General features: G+C 41.8%; 1 protein-coding gene across 1 annotated transcript in view; it reads left to right on the top strand.

Moving 5' to 3' along the window:
• The first annotated feature begins 9,142 nt into the window (after positions 1–9,142).
• Positions 9,143–16,609, top strand: part of LOC108789124 (dimethylaniline monooxygenase [N-oxide-forming] 3-like) — a 34,437-nt gene continuing 26,970 nt past the window's right edge. The window contains exon 1 of the mRNA XM_018559054.1: positions 9,143–9,194. The gene's annotated coding sequence lies outside the window, so the exon portion shown is untranslated. The remainder of the gene's footprint in view (positions 9,195–16,609) is intronic.

Here is a 16,609-nt window from a genome sequence, read left to right as displayed (position 1 = left end):
GGTCACCGGTTGGTTTGGAATCCTCTGCATCTGGTCCATGGGTTGGTCTTCAGGGCGTCTCGTCAGCGAAAATGTCGTCTGTTCAGGCTTCGGTAACTCGGTCGATTAGACATCAGGAACATCTCACTCCGGCGTATAGAAGGAATAGAAGGAATAGAAACAAAACCATAAGTACATGTACTTCTATTTCCTTTAGCCCGGATCCAATTGAAAACCCTCAAAAGCTATAGCTCTGCCTCTGCCCTCCTCCTGTCAGTATGGGCCTGAGCCTTGTCACTAGTGTCTGCTCTCCAGGTACAACCATCCCCTCCTATAAATTCACAGAAACCCCCTTGGACGCTCTACTGTCATTGTTCCTCGGTGATCTCCCTCACTGCCTCAACGGTTTCATCGAACATCTCATCCACTATGGACGAGAAATTGTTCAATCGCTTCATAAGTCCAATTCCCCATCCTGTCCAAGCAGGACACCAGGCCCGGTTGGATTTGGAAAATAATTCCCTTATAGCTCTCTGCCCATCTTACCTTCTACTGCACCATCAGTTCCTCCCGATCGGCTGCAACGTAAGATGCAGGGACAAGCTTCACCAGGACCCATGACCCTCTCGCATCAGGGGGAACTGCCTTATAAGCTGCTAACCCGCATAGGGAATAGTACGGACCCGTCAACACCGAACAAGAAGAACTTCACTGATGGTCACGGGCCTCCAGTAGTAACTGAATAGACTGGGGTATAGCTCCCTCAGTCATAAAGTCACACCCTTCTTTCCAGCAGATATAATCTGGTCTATGGTTGTCATTAAGCAGATCGGGGGTTTCATTAGTAAGGTTGATCGTTGTACCTCCCTCACAAATCTATCCCCTTTACAGAAGCTGATGCTGTAACACATCTGCGGGCCACCTAACTGCCCGGACACCCATACAGGATTAGCAAGCGAGGCACCAGAGCTAATATTAAAACTATAGCTGATATTACCCTCTAGGAATGTATCTTTAAGTTCTATCAACAAATGTCTCCCTGTGGCCCTTGCTAGTTTGAGGTGCACTTCCCTCGCTAAAATAAACTAAACTAAACAAATAAACAAAAATGATACTCTTCATTCTTTGACGTAGTTGAGCAACTTCTTGCAGTGACCGGCGTGGACCTAGTTGTCTCGTCCCTCGAACTTCAGAGAGGTTGGCGTCGTCAGTGGCACCTGGAATGGCCCAAGATATCTCAGCTCTAGTCCCGTCCTTGGATGTTTCTTTAGCATGACACAATCACCTGGTTGACTAGAATGAACACTGGTTATTGAGTCTGGGTCCGGGAGGGACTACCGAACCCGGTGGTGGACGTTTGGTGATAACCCGCGGGGCTGCCTAGGGGCACCCCTGATGGAATAAAGGGCTACAGCGAGACATTCAGGCCATGGTTTCCGAGTATCGGCCTTGATTTTTTAGATGTTTGCAAAAATCTGACCCAATTACCGTCAAAGAAGAGGCAGTCGTGGTGGTTCTCGACGTGTCATTTTTCACACCATTATCTCCCTCCTCAAAAACAGGAAGAAGAGAAGCTGGATTCAACATGGTGCATCATCTCCAGGTTAGGTTATACTCTTAGGTGGAGAGAGAGGATGAGAGAGAGAGAGAGAGAGAGAGAGAGCAGAGTAGAGTTAATTGCATTGGTGACGGCAGAGACATCTGAGAAAAAAAACTACAACAGATCCAGTGTTGGTAGATCCAGCCTGCTTCAGCAGAGTCAGCCCAGAAAGAGCCTCTTCCGCTTTGGAAACTGGATCAGCAATGGCGGCTATCCCCTCGGGCCAGGTGTACATAATGCGGTTCCTCCGGACTGAAACCGCCTTCTGTATGCCCTGCCGATTTACCATTATAGATTATGAAGCCACAGCTGAGCTACATCCTTCCAGAGGGATACCCCAAGCGGTACCATTAGACCATCTTATACCATTCTTTAAGGGGTTTCATGGCCTAAACCCCAAAAACTAGACTTCATGTACTGTGCAACCGTGGGAAGCCTCACTTTCCTTCCCTTGCATGGACAGCCCATTGCCCATGGCGATTAATCGACTCTAGTCTTACCCCTGTGTCCAGGGAAACCCGTGCACCTGTTTAGGAGAGCACCGCCCGGTGCCTTTTTTCTGCGGTGGATTGGCGGACTACAACCACTATACCACTATAGCCCCCCAACTAGAAACCCTAATCGAGGCGATGTGTAACTATGGCTTGTTGTCCCAACACGTTTGGCACAGACCCACGGAGTAATATAACTATGCCAAACGATTATTCAACAACCACAGATCACCTCTCCGAATTATGTCTCTACCCCTCACAGTGTATGCATACGCAACCGTATCCGCTGTATGACCCTACACTGCGTCGCCAGACTAAACTGCACAGCACACTTTTCTCTATAGAGCAATGTGGCTTCTCTCACTACAGTTGTTAATGGGATAGCCTTCTGCTGTCTATTTCAACAGTTGTACGATGTCTCAGTAGTCACGCGATAAAACTCCTGATAAGTAGAAAAATGTCACCAGCACACCATGAGTTGAAAAAGCAAAATATTTTATTGCCAATAGCTGTATCTCATTGGCAAGCGCTTTCGGGGCCTCGCAGGGTCCCCTTCATCAGGCTGTGCGCACAGCAGTCTGTGCGTAAACAAAAAATTGATTACTCGCTGCGGCAAGCAATTCTAAACCAACAAAAGTGTGTTATTCTCGCTTGCGCAATCCACCTCAGGAAAGTAAATATAAAAAGAAAGTTTTAAAACCAAATTCTTTTCTACCGCAAAACCAACAGTAATGCGATACTGTAGCTCATGCTGTAAAACCCAAAACAATGGGGGAGGGGGCATGAATTGCTCTCTCAAGAAACAAAAAACAACCAAACATTCGAAATGTACTCTTTACCAAAAAAACTTCTCACAGTTCAAGTTAGTCTATATTGAAATTCTGCAAAAAGTAAGAATTTCCCTTAAAACTGAAACTCAATACAAAAACAGAAAAAGAAATAAAAAACGTATTGCCTTTGGAACAAACACCCACCCTGCCATTGAACAAATGTGTGATTTATATATCAATGTCTTGGTGGGTTCACCTGACTTTCCACCCAGGCATTGAAATGCTAATTTGTACAGTCTCAAGCCAATTTTAGATTAATTTGACCAAAGAAGCAGGATTTAACATTACAGTCTTCCATTTTTTTCCTGCAAAATACAAACAGTAAAATGGTTTAGAAAGATCTCAAAGACATCTCTTCATTCCCCTTTCTCTGGTACACTAAATTTGAGACTCGGATCTGTTCCCAGAACCGATCTCGTTCTTTCCTAAGCTTACTATTTTCCCATTTCAACAATTCATATTGGGCTTTAAAATCTGTTCCTCGAGTCCAAGGCCCTGGCTGTCCCAGGCTTCTTTGCCTTTGCAAAGAACCATGTCTGGGACCATTACCTCACCTTGCTGAATAAACCACTTTACTTCTAGGTGTGGTTCTGGGAGACTTAGAATCTCTGTTTATGTTGCCATTAGTTACAGCACAGTACCTCTCAATGTGCCCAATTCTTTGGCATGCGAAACAACGCATAGCTTGCCTCCCCGCACGAAACCTCTGAGCACATGCCGACCTACCCTGCGGCGGACTCACCACAGACTCATCTGAGGTAACCTCTGCCACTGTATTAATACTTCCAACTCCAGGGTCAGTTACATCGTCCATCCCCATCCCTGAGTCAGTTTCAGAATCTGACCCAAAGTTCCCAGAAACATCAACTGCAGTCATAATCGCACTATGACTCTCTAACGGTTGTTTCAATGACTCTATCTGGGCCAGACACTGAGAATGCTCAGCCTTTGCACTCCCGTAGAGACCAGACAATTCCCTTAACGAAGCCTGTGCTTCCATTACGCTTTCAGACAACCGTTCATTTTCCTTGCGCAGCTCAGTCACAGTACGTTCTTACTAAGTGCTAGCTTCAGCAGCGTGCTGGACAAGAGCTCTCAATTTCCCAATTTTAAGTTTTAAATCTCCCACCTGTCCTTCCAAACTCAGCTTCAGCCTACAAGACTCCTGATATTTATCTGCTATCCAACCAGCAGCAAAAATAAGAGCATATTTTCCTTTCCGTTTGCGCCACATTCTGGAAGCAATCATGTGTGCTACACAATTCTCAGCCTGCAGCCATGGGTCAGAAGATCCTTGCATGGCTTCAACAATGGCCGCTGTGCTTTCTACTTTCGCTACCTCTTTAAAAATGGCTTCCATGATACAGGAATTGTAACACTACAATCGCATTAATGCTATCAAACTCTATGGCTGGTTGTCCCAATACTTTTGGCACAGAACTACAAAGCACCACCCTTTTACACTGCAGTACCTGTAATAACCACCATTAACTATGCAAAACAATTCCACAATTCAGTATAACGGCCACAGACACTCAAGCATTAAGCAAAATCAATAACTCTAGGACAATTTCACTAAGCTGCCCCTAATGTTCACACAATGATAAGAGTTACAAAAAGACAAAACAACTATCCTGCACAAAAAACAACATTTCATGCAAAAAACAAACGAATCGCTTTCCATGAACACCAACACTCAGCCGAAAGTGAACCAGCTTCACCTAAAACTGAATTCCTTGTTAAAACTTGCAGCACCAAACCGAATACAACAAAAAAACGAATTTTAATTCAGAACTACAACAATACTACTAAAACTTTTCTAAAACTAAAACGGAATAATTATTCTCGTAGTATAGAAATCAAAACGAAACAAGATGGCCGCTCAGCCATGTGCACCTCAATGCAAAAACAAACACAAAGGAAATCAAAAATGGCCGTTCAAACCGCACGGTCTTACACAAAGGACACCAAAATGGTCGCTCTGAGATCCAGTACAAACACAGAGAAATACACCAATAACTGAGCTTTAGAGCGTAGAAGACAAAAATCGCATCAATTTCACTGTCTCAGCCTAAACAATAGATTTCCGCTCAGCATAAAACACTTTTACCGCAAAAACTTAACACTGAGCACATCTCACATACACAGCAGCCCTCTCACCACACACGTCACAATCTGACCATACAATCTCTGTACAATCAACTCAGATCCACCACAAACTACACAACTCAAAAGCACTTACCTCTAGTCCTGGCACAAAGAGCGAAAACTTTCTTTCGTCGGGCAAAACTTTCCGACACAGCTGACAGAATGCCGATTCAAAAACCACAAACATTTCAAAAGTTGAAATACATAACCCGAATCAGCCTTTCCTCCTTCAGTCAGCTGTGAAAAAAAGCCTGCAGATTCCTACCAATGATTTGCCATTTTGTTATGGAAATTTGCTTGGTTAAAGTATGTCAAACACAAAGAATTTCCCCCGTGCTTAAAAGCACAGTTGTGTTAAGCTCTTTTGTGCAAGGACCGAAGGTACCTCTATAGAGTAATGTAGAGTCAGGACACCGGTCATGTTTTCATCGTGGAGTCAGTGTAGCAAGGGCCGAACAGACCCCCCAGCTCCTTCATTTATTAAGGTCAAAGGACGACGCCCAGTGGGAGACGGCTTTACAACATCAGCCAGTTAGCCCAACAAGTACAGGTACATATCAAAAGGAACAGGAGAGCACACCAACATGGACGAACAGCCATGTGGTCGCCCATCCCCCATCATCGTCAGCATGGACTCCATTCAATACTGCTCAGAGTGACCAGTATCCAGTACGATCATTCTACTTGTTCTTATAGGTTTGAGACTATCTGAGGAGACATTGCTAATGCGGTTATCTATATACGGTACCAGTATACGGACAAGGCATATTATCAATGTCTTCTTATAAAAGCAGATATGTATCCAAAAGGGATAGCGCAGTCCGCAATAGAGGTATAATACGCATCTCGTTATACGGACTCCGCTTCGCTAATGTGTACATACGTTTAAAGGCAAGGAGCCCAGCGGATTGCACTTAGTACTCACAAACCGGCAAACGCCTCCACACACTGCGAACTTGTCTCCAAGCCCATGAGAAGGTTTTCATACTGACGGTTTTACCGTCTCGATTCAACCCAAGTACCCTCTGCTAGAGCGTTCCTCGGTTACATGCGACACAGGGAGACAGATGACAATCCCTAAAACACACACATCCTAGAATACAATGTCCACATCATTCCATATACTAAAATTTCCACAACACTATCTATCTAATGTATAAGGGAATACATCTGTAAAAAATAAATCAAGGCAACTGGACTTGCTGTATTTTTCTTGAAGATGTTTCACTGGTCACCCAACCTGGTTGTACAGTACAACATGTACTGTACAACATGTAGTTGTACTATTTATCATGATGTAACCTGTTCATGTTAGCAGGGCAGAATTGTAACTCTATTACTGCACTAGGTTAAATGATCCACAGCACACACTTCTAGTACACTGCAGCGATAGAGTTACAATTCTCCCCTGCTAACATGAATAGGTTAAATGATCTCAGAGGCAGATGCATGATCGGATTTGTAGTTTCACTACAGCTGTGTGAAAGCAAATAAAAATGTTTTATTGTTCTAAAACAGTCTTAAATTAAAGTTCTTTATAATCATAAATAAATTGTCCTAAAATCATTAGTCTGTATTGTTTTTTTTTTTAAAGTCACCTGTCCCTTTAAGAAAAAGTATCGGTAATTGGCATCGGGACATCCCTAACTTTGAGTTACTTTTTCAAATGTTGATGGTTATCCGTTGTTTTGCATTGTTTATATTGTTGATTTAGGTCCCCTCATACCTAAGCTGTTTATCACTCGTAAATCAGTGTGACAAACAGCTCAACACTAGGAAGCACATTCATGTTTATGATTCCAATGCACATGTCAGAGTTTTGCCGCATGCATAAATACGCCTGTCGCTACATGAGCTACTTTGGGGCTTATTTTGGTGCGTTTTGTTCCATAGACTCAATAGAAAACTCTTGAAAAACATGTGTTGCAATTATTTGTGCGCGTATTACACACGTTTTGCTCATTGACATAAATGTGCCAAAATATGCTCACAAAAACTCATGACTTAACATACGTGCGTAAAACGCTCACAAAAATGTGCAAACAATGCTCAAAAAAGACGCATATAAAAGGCGCTGAATAGGTTTCGCTTAGGTGTGAATCCAGCCTTACTGTACACACTTGTTTAGATTTTGGAATGGGGACATTGATAGAGTCAAGGTATAGAGAGTTTTTGAGTTGAAGAAGTAGAGCTAAATATATAGATTATTTTTTTAGTAATGGACATCCACGAGTTCAGAAATAAACACAGCGTCAAAATAAGTCAAGATTTATCTCTGATGCTGTGTGAGCATGCAGCATCTATATGAATTTGCCGAGGTCACCCAAGCTCTCTCAAAACTGTGACCAACACCCCCCAGCCCAAAAACAGCCAACCCAATCAGTTATGGCAGTTGCATTCCCCACCATTTTGTGGCAAGTAGCTGTGGGCGGGCCGAGAAGGGGGTATCAGTCACAGTTTTAAGTAGGCTTGGGCAAACTCAGTCGAACTTTGTTCACATCAAGCCCCAACCCATCACTGGTCACAAGTATGGAGCACAGTTCAGAGTTTGTTTAGTTTCACAACTTCTGAATATTGACCTAATTGTGTTAGGAGCAAGAATTTCCACATCATGAATTCTGGCATAAAATGAAAGACACTAATAAGTTTTACTGCGTGAATTAACACATCACACACTAAAAGTGAAATAATATCATAGCAATACCTAGTATCCTGGTTTCACTAGCAGTTATTATAAGGGATGCACCGATATCATTTTTTCCAGACCAAGTACGAGTACCAATACTTTTTCTCAAGTACTCGCCGATACCAGTTACCAATAACTTTTTTTAGTGTCCTGTGACAGTTTTTCTAAAAAAATGCAGGCTAAAGATTTTAGGACAGTGGTGGAGCACCAGGGCCCAGTCGCAGCTGCAAGCACTGCCACCCTGGTAATTCTGCCACTGACTCCAAGCTGTAGAGGGACTACAAATCCCAGCAATCCATTATACAGCAATGCAGAATACCACCAGCTATAGGGGACTACAAATCCCAGGAATACATTATACAGCAATGCAGAATTACACCAGCGATAGAGGACTACAAATCCCAGCAATACAGTATAATATGAAGCTACATACTCTGTGCTGCTCACCAATGCCATGCGGCATCTCAGGAGGCTGTACGAGTCTCAGGAGGCTGTGCGGGGTCTTACTAGGGCTGTGCGGGGTCTGACCAGGGCTGTACAGTTTCACCTGGGCTGCGTGGGGACTCACCAGGTCTGTGCGGTTTCACCAGGGCTGTGTGTGGGTCCTACCGTGGCAGTTTGGCCTCACAAGGGCTGCATGTGGTCTCACCATGGCTGTACGGTCTCACTGGGGCTGTGTGTGGTCTCCCCAGGGCTGTGTGCTGTCTCACCAGGGCTGTGCACGGTCTCACCAGGGTTGTGCACGGTTTCACTAGGGCTTTGCGGGCAGATGCGGGCGGCGGGTGTCACCATGGCTGTGCGGGCAGATACGGGCAGCGGGTGACAGCAAGGCTGTGCGGGCGGAGGGTGTCAACATGGCTGTGCAGGCGGGTGCAGGTAGCGGGGTCTGACCTTGGCTGGGCAGGAGGCGGGGAGGAGGAGATGTGTGGCCAGATCGGCGCTGTAAACAGGTGCCACAATGTCTCCACAAGGCTGCTGTGAGGTATCAAGCATTTTAAAATTGTTATCTTAATATTAGTGTCACAAAACGACATTTGATTAAAGTTTATGCACCACAGCTGAGTTGTATCGGGCTGACCAATGGTGCATTTCGAGGCGTTGTGGAAAAGTGCAGCATATCTGCATCCGTGACACACTGCACCCTCTTCAATTCATCATTGTAATATGAACAGGGCACATAGAAAACAGGGAAAACAGAAAAAGGCATAGTACAGAACAAATCATACCTTTTAATGCTGAGTAAAATAACAGAACATGAACCTGAACTCACCCAGGCAGTTTGACAGTCAGCTGCAGGGAGGGAGTTTACAGGGAGGAGTTTAGACGTGGTGAAGAAATTCTTGGCATAATATAAAATAAATACATAATACTAAATAGTGAGTACCACATAGATCTTCAGTCATTGCTGGAACACAGCAAAAAAATAGAGGAAAGCAAAACCTCAGACAGCAGCAGCAACTGTAAGTAACACAGAGAGCTCATTAAATCACTGCAATTTATCAAGATGACAAATCCATGCAGACCCAGGAGCCTGCAATAATTTTTTAAGATTGCTGCTAATTATATTTATATGTTTGTGCTATGATTTTATTTTACACTTTCATGCCATTCTGGTTTTTTACATTTACTAGTCTGTATATCAGTTATGATCAACTTATAGTTGGGTCTCAGGTGGGGCTTCTGGTGCATCCAGAGGGATGCACTATAGCTTTGTTTTTGTATTTTTGCTATTATTATTTTTTAAGGCTTAAAGGTTATACATTTGTCAAAGAAAGTAGTTTGTTGCTGTTATTATTTATTAGGATGGCATTAATAAGATATTAAAGGCATATCACAGTTTCTGTACAAAATAATAAATGCACCCATGTTACAAAAGGAAAAAATGTGCATTTATTCATTTTTCGTATTGGAGCCTGCAAAGCATTGCAGGCGTGATCGGTGGTTCACAGATGCAATGCACAGGCTACTGCAGGCTATTCCCCTAGGTCTGTACTGAAGTACAGACTTTCTGTTATGGGGCTGGACAAAGTAAGCAATGGAGTACAAGTAAAGTGACGTGACCGCAGTTATGTCCTGTTAAGTCCCTCTGCTAAGGTGGTAGATGAGACTTTCTATTCACAGATCTTGTGAATGGATCTGTGAATGGATGGCGCGACTGTGGGGGTGGAGTAACTCACGGCCATGCTGAATTCAAATATATACATAATGCTGTAGGTAGAAGAACCACGCAATTCAGGCTGGGGGGCAGTGTGAGGGTGGAGACTGTGAAATGGCACAAGGTTCCATGTTACTCACTAAATATGAGGGGTTCTCTCCTCCAGCTCCTTAACCTGAGGTGCCGTGCGTGTCGGGATCCTCAGGCAGTCGCCGGCCAGCTAAATTAGGACCCCACCTGGAGCTCCTCCCACCGGACCAGCGGTGGGAGGGGCAAACATCGGGGCATTTTGACAGGTACAAGTACTTGTCAAAATGCCCTGTCTTTTCCGCCCTCACCCTGCAGCGCCGTAAGGTGGCCGCCTGACTTGCCTTGCGATAGCGCCGGGCCTGGTGATGCCAGCCATTACTATATATTGAAGTCAGTATTATGATGGTGAGGTATTGCAATGTCACGGTCAATATTATGATTAATAAACACGTGTTTAAAATATGATTAATAATAATTAATTTATAATTAGATAAACTAAATGGCATAATCTTAGCATTAACCGTCAATGGGCATAAACCTATTAACTCTTTCTCTGCCAGAGAATTATTTTACTTTTTTTGCAAACATTTTGGTGCTAAAAATTGCTTAAAGCCCCCAAAATTAAATATTTTCTGATACCTTAGGGCATGAAATAATGGCAGGTGCCTTTTTTATGTTGCATGATATTAACGCAATTGTTTATTAAACCAGAGCTTAAGGAAAAAATGCATTCAAATTAATTGTAGTGTGCACACACACACGCAATAGAATACCCACTTTTTCAATATAATATAAAAGAGGAGGTTCCATCAAGTAAATAGATACTGAACATGTAAAGCGTCAAAATAACGTTCACCTGTAAAGGAGCAAAAAACGTTGGTACCTAATATTGACCAAAAGCAACACTTTAAAAGTCTTTTTACAGGTTATCAGTTTGGAGTTAACCATGATGGCCCCAGAACTCTTGCTATCACTTCAGTGTGTGACACCTAACGTGTGGTGCAAACATTGTTTTTATACGTAAGTGCACCTGACACATGCATTTACATTCATATGTGCCTGCACATGGGGGGGCTTTAAAAAAAATTGGGGGCTATTTTTTATTAATTAAAACATTATACTGCCCTAAGTAAATTTTAACAGATGTGTATAAATGAATAAACAAACAAATAAACAAATAAATAAATAAATGTGCATGCATTTATGAAACTGATTGTGTTTTCTTTGTATTACTTGCAGTATTAAGCACTTTACCACTTTAACATTTAGGGGGTCATTGTGGGTGTTATGAGATTATGTACCTATAGATTAAATTATTTTTGTTTGTGTATGTAACAGAGCACAGAACATTTTGGAAGACAATACTGTGAGCGTAAGACATGTAGAACTTTTTGAGTTTTATACTTCATGGTTAAACTTTTAATAATTACAACATCACCATAGATAGCACAGTCATCAGATACCACACCCCAATAATTTTTTTTTTTAATCAAAGATGTTTATTGATTTTGACGTAACAGGGCACATTTCCAGAGACAGTGGGATCACACGGTTACAACTTACAGCACGCAGTGCAAAGAGTTACAGAGTGTATTGGGATAGGCAGAGCTCAAGTTGTAAACAACGTACAGCACGCAGTACAAAGAGTTACACAGTGTATTGGGATAGGCAGAGCTCAAGTTGTAAACAAAATGACAGGTATCGCTGGTGTAGTAGGCTCGCCTGTCGAGCAGATCAAGTACATGTTAGGGTCCTCACGAATACTGAGGGGCCACACCCCAATTTTTAACCAGAAAGCATACACTTTGACTACATAGTAGCCCTTATCTAGGGATTTTTAAGGTGTAACAAGTACCATGTACAACAGTCTATTAAAATGTAAAGTTGTCATATACATATACATATATATGCATCCAGACACATATGTATGTATATGACAACTATGTATTTCACTTGGTTATGTATAACCTGTACATATATGTATGTATGTGCATATGTACGTGAATGCATTTGCATTTGATAATTATGTATCACACATGGTAATTTCAGCTGACTTATGGTTTGATATTAATATATTAAATCTTTTATAGCTATATCACCAAATACAGTAAAGTCTGATGAAGCAGATTTTATTCTGTAAAACACGTCACACTAATTATCTCCGGCTGTGATACAGTACCACGTCTAGCTCTCACATGAAATACCTATATCTATAGGATTGGACAACATGTAATGATACCATGGACTTTAAAACTCTGTACAGATAAAATGATGATCTGACATTGGCAGAAATGTGCTAAGCTGGGTTGTTTCTCCACATGCTGATTTTATGACTGACTTTTTAGATTGTTAAAAATAAAATGTATACATTTTAATGGACCTTTGTAAAGGGTACTTGTTACACCTTAAAAATCCCTACAAACGAGCTACTATGTAGTCAAATTGTATGATTTATAGGTTAATCATTGAAAAGGGGGGCAGTTTTAAACATGATATGTGACTCACCCGCCTTCTTTCCATATGACAGAGCTAGTGCTTGTTGATTGGCCGTGTGCTCTCACATGGGGGCAAGGTTGGAGTCATCAGCCTGTGAAAGCTCCAATTAGAGCTACTCAGAGCTTAAATAAAAAAGGAACTCTGGGCACAATTTTTTTTAACCCTTCTAGTGGGACAGGTCCCCAGCTCTGCTAGAGTGTAAACAACAATCCCAGCGGAACTTGGTGAGGTAATTTTCCTATTTGGGCAATGATGTCACCCAGGATCCCTTCCGCCTCATTTCTTACAGAGGTTGGCAAGGTTCTGTCCTTTAGAGGCAGTAGTGATACTTCCGCTAAATTATAGACTTTTGGCTACATTGACCAGAGGTTCGGGTGGGCAAACCGGACACATTTGGCCAGTTAGTTTGCCTGATCACTGAGCTGCAAACAGGCTGGGTTTGAGTGGAAAACAGGTTCAACCCGAAGCTTATGCATAATGCCAAACATGAAGCATATAAATATTGTTAGGCTAGCCAGTAAAATTACTCAAACAAGAATGTAGGCATCGTTCTAATTGTTACCAAATTCCACAATTATACAGGTAAAATACATGAAATTATTAAAGAAATTCTGTATGTGTCAATACTGCATCCGGATAAAGTATAAGGGCTGGATGATGTATGATTCTTGACAATACACGTAGGAAAATCACCCTCTGAAGTTCCATCTTCTATCTACTATGGTGATATTGATGAATCACAGAAAAGAGACCCATTTTGACAATAGCAGGCTTCATTGTTGAAGTAAACTACAGTATGCCCACAGATGGTGCTGAGAATTATTTTTCGACCACATCTGTGTTGAATTCACCAGCAGTTTTGCTAAACAGGCTGAAAAGTGGTAACATCAATAAACCCGAATCGTGGGCACTTCACGATGGAGAAGTACAGTATATGTCTCCAGTCGTGAAGGGGTTAAAGAGTATAAATTACTACTATATAAATCTAATTATGCATGGCTTTAAGGTAATTTTTTAACTGAATTTAGTGTACTTCTAGCTTTTCAGAACTGAACTTGCAATGTTCGGAGCAAATTTAGCATTTTCCCAAACACATTCAGCAACCCTACTGAGAATCCACAGACTTTGCACAAAGCTAGGTATAGTGTTTGTTATCTAGTTCAGCTTTTATTTACAAACACTTTGTACATTCACAATAACGAGCAGACATAGGCAATAATCTTTTTACTTTACATGTTTATATGTAGTTTTGTCTGTTTACAAAATAATCCACAAAAAATAGGACGTAGAAAGTGCACTAGAAAGTACGCTTGAACTGCCATACCAGAATTGTAGAAAGTGGTAATGAGTACACTTACTGCATGTACTGTATATAAATGCCTTGAGCATACTCTAATCTCTCCTGTCCTGTCCAATGCTAGGCTGAACTGACAGCCAAACCTCTGTCAATTCCAGGCAGCGTCAAAGCTTGCCACTAAACACCATCCACACATTTCTATTGGCCCATCACTATGATGGGCTATCACACTGACCAATAGGAATGTGTAGGAGGCAGGTGTGATGGTAATAAGGTTTGAGCATATCATTATTAACTATGAAATTCTCTCTTCCCTCATCTTAAAAAAATGCAGCCTTCGACAAACTTAAATTGACCTCAGGCTGCTCTAATTCCATCAACGGGATATCTTCTAATCTGGGTCTGTGACCTTTATAGATCTTAATGAAGCACTGAAACCTGATTGTTTATTTAGAACTTTGCCTAGACCTATTGTGGAATAGCCTTAATTAATTTTTACGTTCAGGATCATAAATTGCTAAACCTTGGTAATTGTCTTGCACAGTTTAGCTAATCCCCTACAGATCGCCTGGTCGATAAGGAAGGAATGTGTGGTATCCCAGTCATAAACTGAGAGTGACAATATTAACCCAATTTTTATATCTCGGAATCAGATAATGATATTGTAATATTAATTGCATAAATAGCTGAGTCTCATCAAAAGAAATCCACACATCAATCATGGGTGGGTTATAATGGTCACAGACCTGACAAGCCACACTAACCCTCCTGGGCCAACCATACACCACATATACATCAAGTTTAGTCCAAATGTAAAGCTAATGTCATAACGCACAATAATTTAGGGGCTAACGGACAGTAGTATGTAAGAATATTAAGCTAAGTAGATATTTATGAATTTCACAGTTTGGGAGGAGCAGAAACAGACATCGTAAAGGCTTAGCCCTTCTACTCGCCATTCCCAGCCCTGCCTTATGAGCCAACTCTGTGACACCCCCTGAAGGATTGACAAAAAGATGCTGCAGAGGCAGCTTAGGAGGCTCTCATTTTAACATCAAGAGGAAGCTCTTGTAACATCAGAAGAAGAAGCTTGTGTAACATCCAGGAAGAGTTCCCCTTTACCACCAGGAAAGAACCTTTGCAAGCCTTACTTGAAGAAAGCCATTCAGAACCATCTTCTGTGCATCTGTCAGAACTTATGAACCCAGAATTGTTAAGCACTCTCATTGTATTCTTTTTTATTTTTGCTGTTGTTATCTCTGTCTCTCTTTATTAACATCTTTTTCTGTATATATTTCCTGCACCGTTTCTTTTATTAAAGGACGATCTTAAAAACCGTTAAGCTTATCACTATGCTCTAAATAAGAACTTAAAGTATCCTTGTCTCCAAGAAGAGCGCTACTGTATAGTGAAACCTGTCATGTTCCTGTCTGAAAGAACAGTGGTATCATAGGCTTCGTTTAGGTTTTTTGAATTGTCACAGCATTTGCTGAGAACGGTTCGTGTTTTCTGTTAACACACGTGGTGGCAGCTACTATTTTATGTGTAAAAGGGTCATTGTGGAGTTAACTAACCCTAGTGACGATCGCTCTCAGTCTGCTGACCTGAGATTGTTGTCGTGCAAGTTGGGAAATCTCTGTGTAGAGTGAGGCTGGGAGTGGTGTTGCCATGTCCTTGTGACAGCACGCTTGGTTCAGAACTGCGTATATATGTTATTGACCTACAGTGGGTTAGGACCGGGTCGCTCTGGCACAGCAGGTAGCAGCAAGCAAGCTTCGCTATTATTAAGAGATGCTGAAACTTTGCAGGATAGAATGGCATTCAGCGGTAAAAGCAAAGATTTAATGCATGGTTCAGGTATGTGCACTAATGCCTGCAGCAATTTTTTGTTCCATCAAGGTTTCTCTTTATAAAACTTTTCACTATTCTTTCAGCAGTGCATTACAAATAATCACTGAAGCTGATGCAACAATTGTGTCAGCAGATTATAATGATAATCTGTACCTTGTGATTTCCAGGGAACAGAGAATACACAGGAGTTGCTTAATGCATGAATGATAAAGTCCTGAACACTATTTATATAATGATAGTAGACTTCTACGTAGTTCTGATAATATTAAGGAGACAATGAGGTGAAGTAGTTCAATACAGCCTATTGAAAGGGAAACTATAATTGTTTCAGATCAATTTCTTTAACTCTTTTTTAACCTACAAATTTTTAAATATTTTTTAGAATGTTTGTAATAATTGATACTAGCAAAAAGTGTACCTGTTTGTTGAACAGGCTGAATATAGAAATTCTGATGATCCAAAATTTTGTTAAGAGAACATTCGGATTCGTTTGCATTTGGCCTCATTGGAATTTGGACATTTGGATGCATTCGAATGTCCGAAATTAAATGTCTAGAAAATAGAATACTATCTAGATCAACAACCTCTGGTTATTGAAAAACAACAAGCCGCTGCGCTAGGAGTAATCACTCAGTAAAAGTGAACCAGCTGCAACAATGTGTGGTATGAAATGTTGCTGTTATGTTGCGCTAGGTCCTGTGTAGCAATCTCACAAGGGATTAATGTTGTATCAACAACTAATCTCCTCCTATAAAGGAGAACTATGGGGTTAAGGTTTTTCCCCATAGTTCTCCTGAGGGTAACGGGAGGACATAAACTAGCATCCTCCCGTCACCCTAGGCTCAGTATACCGCGAGCTTTAGGTCGCGGTATACTGAGACGCCACAGTATACCGCAAGGTATACTGAGACGTCGCAGCTGAAGCGGATCCCGACAATTGTTCCGGGATCCGCCCAGCTGCGTGACTGACAGCTGGCTCTGCCTATCTAGAGGCAGAGCCAGCTGTACCCGCCCCCACCCCTGTCCGTCCTGCCAGTCAGCGCTGG

This window comes from Nanorana parkeri, unplaced genomic scaffold, assembly GCF_000935625.1.
Source record: "Nanorana parkeri isolate BGI_ZX_2015 unplaced genomic scaffold, ASM93562v1 scaffold378, whole genome shotgun sequence".
Classification (NCBI taxonomy): Eukaryota; Metazoa; Chordata; class Amphibia; order Anura; family Dicroglossidae; genus Nanorana; species Nanorana parkeri.
This window is presented reverse-complemented; position numbering and strand designations above follow the sequence as displayed.